Here is a 10692-nt window from a genome sequence, read left to right on the forward strand (position 1 = left end):
GACAGTCTTCTGTCCTCCTTTCTGGTAATTCCAATCAAGCTCTTTCCGTGTCCCTCCCAAACCTTTTCAGGCTAGGGATATTTTGTATTCTGTTGAATCCCCTTCTTCCCAAGTTAACCCACAAAATGCTAAAACAAAACCTAACTTCTAACATGCTACTTTATACAGGACTTATAATCATACATTCAGTATCACAATTTCTATTCTATTAACATGAAGTAACTTCAGAGCAGATGTTACATTCCTTTTTAACGCTTTGTAGCCAAAGCATGTTTGTGTCTCTCTCCTGGTAGCTAATGCATGTTTGTGTCTCCCTCCTGGTAATTCTTAATCATGTTATGTCTCGTGCTTCCCCCTCCCTTGTCCTTTCAAGCGAGAGAAATTCCTGCACCTTTTCTGAGCTGCTTTCCTCTGAGTTGACTCATAGTTTGTTGGATTAAGATAAAACTTACATTTATTTAGATGATTTTAAATTTTATCTATCAACACGAATTAACTTTAGGACATATATCACATTGGTCAAACTAGCTGCCAATATCTTGGCCAGCTTTCTGGTAGGTCCCTGTTCTCCCCGTCCAAAACCACTCCACAGTCCTGGCAGGTAAAAACATTTCACATTTCTCTATAACCAGAAAACAAAACTGTGCCAACCCATGATGAGGACAAATTTATATGAGGGGGGAAATTGATTTACAGATATCTAATGGCTTTAGGTTCCACTTTGCAGAACTTCCAGACTTACATCATGTTATCCAGTCCCATAGGACTGTACACACCTGCACCACCCTTCCAACCTGGAGACTGGGTCTATATTAAGTGGTGGGACAGTGATCCTTTACAGGCCAAGTGGAGACGACCATTCCAAGTCCTGCTGACTACCCTCACCACAGTCAAAGTCACTGGTAAAGGACCCTGGATTCACTACTACAGAGTTAAGAAGGCTTCTGCTCCTGAAATCACTGGGGAAACAGACTGATACAAATGAGGATGATGTGATTTAAATGGTTCTGTGCTTAAGAACTGCTCATAGTAGTTGTAATCATAATTCCTGCTTCCATGATAGCCAGCTGTGTAAAATGTTACTGTTATTAGATATTTATTGTTGTTAGATATATACTGTTAGATGTTGCGTATAAGTAAAACCTTACAAAAGGAAGGCCTTGTAAAATCATGGTTCAGGCCTGTTACTTCGGCTAAGCAGAAAAGGCCTATAGGAAAGTGACTCAGCTGAATTAGAGGTAGAAAAACAAGTTATGTAACCATTGCGTGTTCACATCGTGGTGTATGGTGGTTGAATTATGTTTGTTATGATTTAAAACTATGCAGCTGATAACTGGCTATATGCTTAAAAAGGCCGGGTTTTTGGAATAAAGTGGCTCTCATTTGCACCTGCTTGGGGACTCCACTACAGATCCCCACCTCACAGTTAGATACATACTATTAGTAAATATTTAGTATAGAAACTCAACAAGGTAGAGGCCTTGTCAAGCCTCTAAAGGGGGGGAAAGATGCCTTAAGATTTTAGTTTTTATATTTTTCATATATCTGTAATCCTGTAATTCTTTAGTGTATAGCTCAAAACTCCATATACAGTGCTAGCTATTGTCTTCACATTTTTGTCAGACAAAACAATTCCTCTCTAGGCCTGGGAATCAAGGACAGCTTACTGTCTCAGGCCCTGAGAAAGGTAAACAGAAGTGAGTTGGAGGGGAGAAAACTGGGGGTAAATGACTTAATTATCTGAAGCTATAATTGAAAGATTACCCCCAAGATGTAAATGGACCCAACTTATAAAAGTGTGAAAACTCGTGACCTGTCGTCCATTTTGGGTGCAGACCCTGGGAGTGCCTGAAATGTACCTGAAGGCCCTTCATTAAATATATCCGCTTTTTAGTCCCTTAATTTTGTCTGGCGTCCATTTTTAGGTAGCCCTGAAAAAGGCATCAGAGGCATGCTGCCACAGTCCACCCCTTGACTGCAGTCAACAATCTTTACCTCATGAAGTGGTAGTGCAGATACCTCTTGCTTTCATGCTATAGTGTTGCCTGTAATCAAAAGAGGAAAAAACCCCTTGCAACAGTGTTAAAATAGTAAAGCAAAAAGTAGACCTTTATTTGGAAGTTTCCAGGTGTCTCGGTGGTGATGGGCACACCCAGCACTGGATTTACACAATTTTATAAGTTTAATTATGATATCTAACAGGTACATCCAATAGGAGATTCAGTTGCCCCAGTAACCCACCCCTGGGTCAGCCCCTTGGAGTTGGTCCAAGGGCTTCTTTGCCCCACTTCTCTTTATGTCTTCTCAGAATTTGGTAGGAAAACAAAATGTTCTTCTTGTAAGTCCTCTTCCTGACAATAAGATTAAACAGTATTTCAGGAATGTGTTTAGAAGATCAGCTTATTGTTTAAGAGAAAGGGTAGGAAACATACTAGAGTTAATTAAGGAGCTATATAACTATATAATAATAGTTAACAGAGCTACGAATATATGAAAAATGTATAAAAAGCAAAAGTCTTTTTGGCATCTATAAAAGTGTCCACTGTATATGTGTACATCATTGTTAAGTATATTGAGATACATCAATATCTTAAATTTTACTATTTTTTCTTATCTCATGTAATTTAAAAGGGTGTTTGCTATATTATCATCATACATTATAATGAAAGTTGTTATGAAGTCAGCCAGAATTTAGTTAGTAAGATTAAATGGAGCATAATGTAGAATTAGTTACTAGTTTTGACAAGAAACATTGTGGTTAGTGTCCTCATGTGTTGGGTTAGGTACTACACTTGTATATGCATACAATGATTACTAACAAAAATACAAATTCTGATTAGAAATAATATAACAACAGGGTACAATATTAAATTCAGAGTGTCCATGGTAGAGTGGGTGTTGGGGGTTAAGTTTTCCTGTGGAATTTTCCCCCCCCCATAAATTGCTAGGAGACTAAATACTGATGCTTAAAGGGTGCTTGACCCACACAAAAGAAGTAGATCACTTAGTTTGGGGTGGGAGGGAAAGGCTCAGGGGCTCCAGGAGCTGAGGGTGGTCTCTTCTGCTCTCAGTTTTGGAGAGGAGGGTCAGGCAACTGCTGGCTGTGTGAGGAGTCCACTGTTAACGGAGGGTCCGATCCTGGGAATTCTATCATCTGCTGGAGCGCCCAGGAATTCGGAGCCCCTCGCCTGCTCTGCTGGAGCTGGGTCAGCCCCATCCAGCCATCGCGGCTTCTTCAGCACTGCTCACTTCACCTGCCGGGACACCCCCCTGCCTGCCAGGACAACCCACCGTTTCCAGTCAACAGCCCCAGAGTTTTTCCACCGTTTCGGCTTGGTGCTCTCGGGGTCCCAAGAGATCAGACTGCCTGGGACATGTGAGACAAAGCCCCTCGGGGTTCTTGGTCCTGTTTATTATTATTATTGCTGTTGTTGTTTGTTTGTCCTGTTATATTTACTAGTAAAGGACTGTTATTCCTTTCCCCATAACTCTGACTGTGTTGTAATGCATTAATTGGGTTTATATTGTGTTTCATCAGATTTGTAATCTGTATCACATGGTTTGTCCTTGCTCAGCTGTAACCCAACTCCCTTCCACTCCCACTTCTCCCTGATTGGGTAGTAGTTTGTCCCTGTCTCTGTGCCCTGCCCCCTGGGGAAAAAGCCCCAGCACGGGCGGGGCCTCGTGCTCTCTGGCACTGGTGAGCCACCAGGAAAGATCTCCAGCCAGGCAGGGCAGGACTCGAGAATAAAGCTGTTATATCCCATCCGGTGAAAGAGAGCAGACTCTTTCCCTTTGCCATCGGCGGTCGTCTAGTCTCATAAAGAAATACCACAATTGGTGCCTTACGTGCAGCTCAAAGCCACAAGAGGTTCCCAAAAAGCTGGAAGAACCACTCGGAGAGCACGTGGCCGAAGAATCTCATGCAGGTACATGAGTCACGAAACATAGCCCACATATGCAGGGACACAGACCTGTCAGGCTTGGCGTTCACTGTGGAGTCTCCGAAACACAGGATTCCACAGGCAGGGCTGCAGTTTTCTCCTTTGGACTTAAAGAACCCATCGGAGTGCTGCGAAGAAGCCCCCGACCGGCAGGCTGCTCCCAGGGAAGGTGACCACATGTTCGTGCAAAGATGACCCTGGGATCCGGGACTAGAAGCACTTTTTGCACCAAAAAGGGTCAGTCTCAGGCAAAATGAGTGATTGGGAAAGAAAGGAAAGGAACACTGGATTTTTGGTGAGTACCACTTTTGGTTTTCTAAGGGGAAATCTTTTTAAGAGAGATTGAATCTCAGGGAAAAGGGTTTTTATCCTTTCGGAGAAGGTTTTTGCTTTCAGAGTAAAAACCTTCAAAGTGCTTTCTTTTGGCAGCCTGGGGGAGGGGGGGGGGGGTGGAAAAGGAAACTGTTTCCCCCTTTTGTCTTTTTTTTTCTCTCCAGCGAGGTTTTTTTTCCTTTTGGTTTCTCAGTCACAGTTAAAGGGGACACAGAAACTTAAAATCTGAGCCAAAAATGGGTGCTAGGCTGTCTGTGTCTCAAAAAAGAGTATTACCAAATTTTAAGTGCCTTGGATGATGGGAGGACCCATTGTTCAAAGAAACAGCTGAAAAAATTAATTTGGTGGTTGTTTTCTCAGTTTTCACATGTATCATTAGAGCAAATAAGCTTCCCAGAATTTTGGGAGGCTATAGCAAAAAAAATCGTTGAATCTGGCTCTTCTAATAATAAAGAAAATGCAAATTTTGCTTTTTATAGCTTAAAAATTAAGTTTGCATTGCAAAAGCAAAATGAAAAGGAAAAAAAGCCAGTTCTTTGTGAATTTTCCCCAGTTTCTACCTTTGCAGGCAGTCTGAGTGCTCAAACCTCCTATCTTAGTGATTCCCAAGTGGGGGGGGGGTCACAAGATGGAGGGGATTCCTTTGTCCAAAATGGCCGAAGCCATCTGCTCTCGAGCCACGAAGAGCCTCTCCCTTTGTCTGTCCCTCCTTCCTACAATCTCTTCTTCTCCCCAGATCCCTCCTTCTCTTCGGTGCCGCCCCCAGCACTGCCCTCTCCTCTGACTCTGCCCCCTACCCTCAAACCTCCGCCCTCTGACTCCGCCCTGTGTGACTCAAGCCTCCAGCCCCTCCCTGCCCCTGGTTCCCACAGTTTCCCCGCCCACAGTCCCAGTTCCCACACCCCGGGGGTGGGGAGCCAGGAACCCAGAAGCAGGAAGTGATCCCGGCTTTTCTGCTACCCTTTTCACATATCAACAGCCAAAAAGAGGGGGTGCTGTCCACAGTAATTGGGACCCCTTCCCCCAACAAGCGATTCAGGGTTTATGCAAAGCTCAGGCCAAATTTGAATATGAAAGAGAATACTTTTGCAACTGTTTAAAAGCAAATTTAGCAAGGAATACTACAGTTCCCTTTGACCTCCAAAAAGATTTACTTCCAGAGCTTTGGCAAAATCCTGAAACGGCTGTTGATAATAAGAATTTGCCAATTCAATTAGCAACCCAGCCCGATAGGTCTTTCCAACCTTACAGTAAAATAAAGAAGCTTCCATCAGAACCTTTTGTAACATTTGTGGAGCGATTAACCCGAGCTATCGAGTTACAGGTTAAGAATGAAGGAGCCCAAGAACAGGTCCTGGAGGAGATGGCTCTGGCCGATGCAAACGAATGGTGCAAGGCAGCTATCCTCAGCCTGTCTATAGAACCGGCTCCAACTTTCCATGACATGCTCCAGGTGTGTGCCAGGAAAATTCCCTTCATAAAAGCTCATTAAAACCACAGTTCCAGAGTCAAGCCGCCACAAAAAGCTGCTGCTGCAGACACCATGCCTCCTGTACCTGTGCCATGGCCACTGCCCAAGAGAACAACGTGTCTCCTGTGCGATCAGGCTGGACATTAGGTATCTCAATGCCCTTTAAAGAAGCAATTTCTGGACTTTCGGGACAATGGGGGTGGGAGGTCTCAAAGGTCCAAAGGGAATTTTTCAAAGAAACTAGAAAATGTAAATGTTAAACTAAATAATCCTGCTTTAACCAGTTCTGCCTTTCAGCAAAAGTCACTGGATATGATAGTAAAGGATCCAGCGACCAGAGAAACAAAAAGTCCTCATGATCAGGTCACCTGGGGTCATGGGTACGCCTATGTGTCCACTCCCCGAGGTCTCAAGTGGGTGCCAGCTGAGTGGGTAAAACCTTTCATCCCTAAAACTGCAAAGCCACCTGCAGAGGCCCCACAAGTGGCCAGTGCTGCTTAGAGGAGGAGAAAGTGCTGAACCTTCTCCTTCTAATTGTCATTATTCCTTAACAGTGTTTTTCTAAACAGTTTGTTTGCACTAAAGGTCATTTTTCTTCTGCAACTTTAAAGGTACTCAAGGTCCGAGCTCTGAGCATCTCCCACAAACCAAGCCTTCCTCTTTCTTAATTTAATAAGAAAAGGGGAAATGTTGTAATGCATTAATTGGGTTTATATTGTGTTTCATCAGATTTGTAATCTGTATCACATGGTTTGTCCTTGCTCAGCTGTAACCCAACTCCCTTCCACTCCCACTTCTCCCTGATTGGGTAGTAGTTTGTCCCTGCCTCTGTGCCCTGCCCCCTGGGGAAAAAGCCCCAGCACGGGCGGGGCCTCGTGCTCTCTGGCACTGGTGAGCCACCAGGAAAGATCTCCAGCCAGGCAGGGCAGGACTCGAGAATAAAGCTGTTATATCCCACCCGGTGAAAGAGAGCAGACTCTTTCCCTTTGCCATCGGCGGTCGTCTAGTCTCATAAAGAAATACCACATGACTGAAAAGTTTGGTTTTTTTAATCTTCTAAATTATAATAACTTGGAGGGAAGGGATTGGAATTCCCCATTCCTAGAGAGGCCCCGCCTCTCCCTAGCAGATACCTGTCTTTTCAAACCTAGACAGTTGGGAACAAGCCAAATGAATCATCCTTCCACGATGTTACTAACTTGTGAAGACCAGTATTTTCCCTTTCCTTGAGTCTTAAAACTGTAGGAATGATGTGATGTAAACCAGGATCCAGGAAAAAAGGGTTCATGAAGACTGTTTTTCAATTGCAGTGATTGGAGGAGTTCAGCAGATTGGTCAGCAATTTCCTTCACTTTCAACCATGCTTCTTAATACAATTCTTTAGTTAAGTTCAGTATTAACAAATATAGGAATTTTACTACACAATAACAATAGTCTGGTTGCCTCAGGGAGAATCAAAGGTAAAATGAAATCAAATAGTTCCTACCTACTCAGCATATTACTCCAGTCAGGGTCCTAGGTTTGGACCAAATACCTTCCCAATTTTACCAAATCCTTCATTGGTTTCCAAACCCAAAGGTTCTTTCTTTCTCTCTTCCTTCAGTTCTTTCTCCCTTCCTCCAGGAGCCATCAAAAGTTTAGCATTCCTTGTTTTGTACAATCATGCTTCATACATTGTTTCCCATTACTACATGCACTTCCTTCAATATAATAATTTTATACTTTCCTCTGAAGAGGTATGCAAATCTGATTCCATAATTACATGAAATGTTGTGCAAGCTTCCAAGCTGAATTTAGGGAGGAATCTTCTCTGTCCACTGTGGCAACCAGAGAAAAACTCCTCAAACATTCCAAAGCAATGCTTGCAGAAAATTCATATACATATTGCAAAACTAAAACATATACAAATATTCATCAAAACTATTGAAAACTTCTCCTATTCAAATTATCTAGTACACTAATAATGCTGATCAAGATTCCTAACACTATGTAAAAAGATTTAAGTTACAGTAACCATCCATACTTTTGAGATCGTTTTACAAAAAATGTTTCTTGTCAGATTTATGCATCTTGATCCATCCTATTTTGCAGATTTGGAATAGAATCTATATATGAAGCATTAATGTCAGAACTAAAGTTATTATGCCAATCAGTTTTCTTACGAACACATTTAAATTTGGCATTCATGATGTTATCCAACCAAATATATCTTCCCCTAGATTTTTTGTATTTCATGAAATATTCCAGTGTTTGTTCTAATTTCTTTCAAATCCATCTGTTTTCTCATTCTCTGATGTATGTATACACAGTAGCTAGTGTTGATAAACATGCTTAACCCACCTTTGGAAGCCAAAAGCAAATCCAAAGCAATTCGATTTTGCTTGACTACCTTTGGGAGGCTGGTAACTTCTCGTTGCAAGGCATTGATTCCATAGTTTGTCCGATTTTCTATTTGTTCAAATACTCCAGATATATTCACTATTGCCTTTTCTAATTCAGGCACTCCTAACCAGGGTAGGAACCCTCTCACAAATCTATGGAATCCAGAGGATCTCTCAACCAAGGGATTTATATTTTGCTTGTATCTTGTTATAAAAGATTGTATGTGTCTTCTGGGGAATTCTGATTTATCAATGATGTCTATCTCTGGGACTACATTTCCAATGGTGCTTATTCCTTGCCATTTAAGGGGTAGAGCTTTTCTACCTTGATTTCTACAAGGCCAATAGTATCCCATATTTTCTGGAATAGTGTTGTAGTGCATTAATTTGGTTTATATTGTGTTTCATTTTTATATTGGGTTTTGTAATGCAAATCAAATCTGCAAGCTCCAAAGAGCAAAATTTGCATTTTCTTTATCATTAGGGGAGCCTGATTCAGACAATTTCTTTGCAACAGCCTCCCAAAATTCTGGGAAGCTTATTTGCTCTAATGATACATGTGAAAACTGAGAAAACAACCACCAAATTAATTTTTTCAGCTGTTTCTTTGAACAATGGGTCCTCCCATCATCCAAGGCACTTAAAATTTGGTAATACTCTTTTTTGAGACACAGACAGCCTAGCACCCATTTTTGGCTCAGATTTTAAGTTTCTGTGTCCCCTTTAACTGTGACTGAGAAACCAAAAGGAAAAAAACACCTCGCTGGAGAGAAAAAAGCCGGAGGGGAAACTGTTACCTTTTCCACCCCCTGGGCTGCACAGCCAAAACCGAATTTGCTAATAAAGCACCCTGAAGATTTGCTCTGAAAGCGAAAACCTTCCCCCAAAGGAAAAAACCCTTTTCCCTGAGGAACAAGGCCTCTGCCTTAGATCCCAAAGTGGTAATACTTACCAAACATCCAGCGTGCAGATGAATCTTTCCTTTCTTTCCCAATCACTCCTTTTGCCTGAGACTGACCCTTTTGGTGCAGAAAGGGCTTCCAGTCTCAGATCCCAGGGTCGGCTGTCCACGAACATGTGGTCACCTTCTCTGGGAGCAGCCTGCCATTCGGGGGGCTTCTTCACAGCCCAAAGTCCAAAGGAAAACTACAGCCTTGGTCTGTGGAGTCCTGTGTTTCGGAGACTCCACAGCGAACGCCAAGCCTGATGGGTCTGTCTCTCTGCGTGGTTGGGCTACGTTTCGGGACTCACGTGCCTGCGTGAGGTTCCTCAGCCACATGCTCCACCCGTGGTTCTTCCAGCTTTCTGGGAACCCCTTGTGGCTTTGAGCCTCATGTTTGGGTGCCAGCTGTGTCGGTTCTTTAGAGAGACCCAGACGTCCGTCGATGGCAAAAGGAAAGAGAGTCTGCTCTTTGCTCCGGGGGGGGAAATCACGGCTTTATTTTTGAGGGTCCTGCCCCTGCAGAGTCCAGAGCCCAGTAGCTCCTTCCTCATCCTGATCCCTGGCAAAAGAGATTGCCCCCCCTCTTCCCAGGGCTTTTATCCAGGGGGCAGGGCCTAGAGGCAGGTACAAGCCACTACCCAATCAGGAACAAGGTGGGAGTGGAACAGAGTTGGGTTACATCCCAGTGTGGGAGGATGGGCACAACCGAGCAGGGACAAACCACGTGATACAGTTTCTAGGGAACAGAAGAAACATTACAAAACCCAATATAAAAATGAAACACAATATAAACCCAATTAACGCACTACAACAGAATAGGCCACCAATAAATATTTTAAATGCCTATTCCTGTTACATCCAAATATAAGTGACTCTTGGGATAATCTCCTAACATTATTCCTTGGTTACACTCTGGTAATTCCATTTTTTGGTATGAAGTCACCCCTGGCCCCTTTAGGCATCTGTGAACACAGGAAGTTTCAACAGCTACTATATCTATTGTCAGGATTTGTTAGTCTGTGGAGGTTTGGACTGCCTTCCCTTCCAGAAGGAGCATCATTCCAGTGGAAGGAATACCATTGGAAAACATATTTGCTGTTGGAATTCCCATCATCTGAATACTTTCATCTGAATGAGTAGGAAAACAGAACAAATCCAACAGTTACTGCAGTTTGTTATCAGTGTCACAGTTTGCATTAGCTTTAGGTGTGAATTTCTCTTCCAAGGGTCAGGTAGTATTTGTTCTATGTGTGTTATATTAGAGTGGCCCTTAAGGAAAAATGACATTGCTCTCTTTTCTTTCTTTTATAATCGTTAGTTACAAGGTTTTGTTGGGATGGCTGACAAATCCAGGTGTAAATAGCCATGCTACAGTATTGAAGACATTGGCCTGTAAACATAAAAAGGTAAACTATACAATGATTGTACTTTTAGAGTTGTACGTTTTAGAGTTTCTGATTGTTGCAGCTTTAGCTACAGCAGATTTATTAGTTACTGTGCTGTCCCATATGGTTTCTCTGTGGCCAGAACTGGCTTTATTTGCTTATAGGAGGTTTTTAGGAGTCTCTGTCCATAGTTTCCACAGCCATGTAGGTAATCAAGTCCTTTCCACTGCTGCTT

Source organism: Hirundo rustica, chromosome W (assembly GCF_015227805.2).
Source record: "Hirundo rustica isolate bHirRus1 chromosome W, bHirRus1.pri.v3, whole genome shotgun sequence".
NCBI lineage: Eukaryota > Metazoa > Chordata > Aves > Passeriformes > Hirundinidae > Hirundo > Hirundo rustica.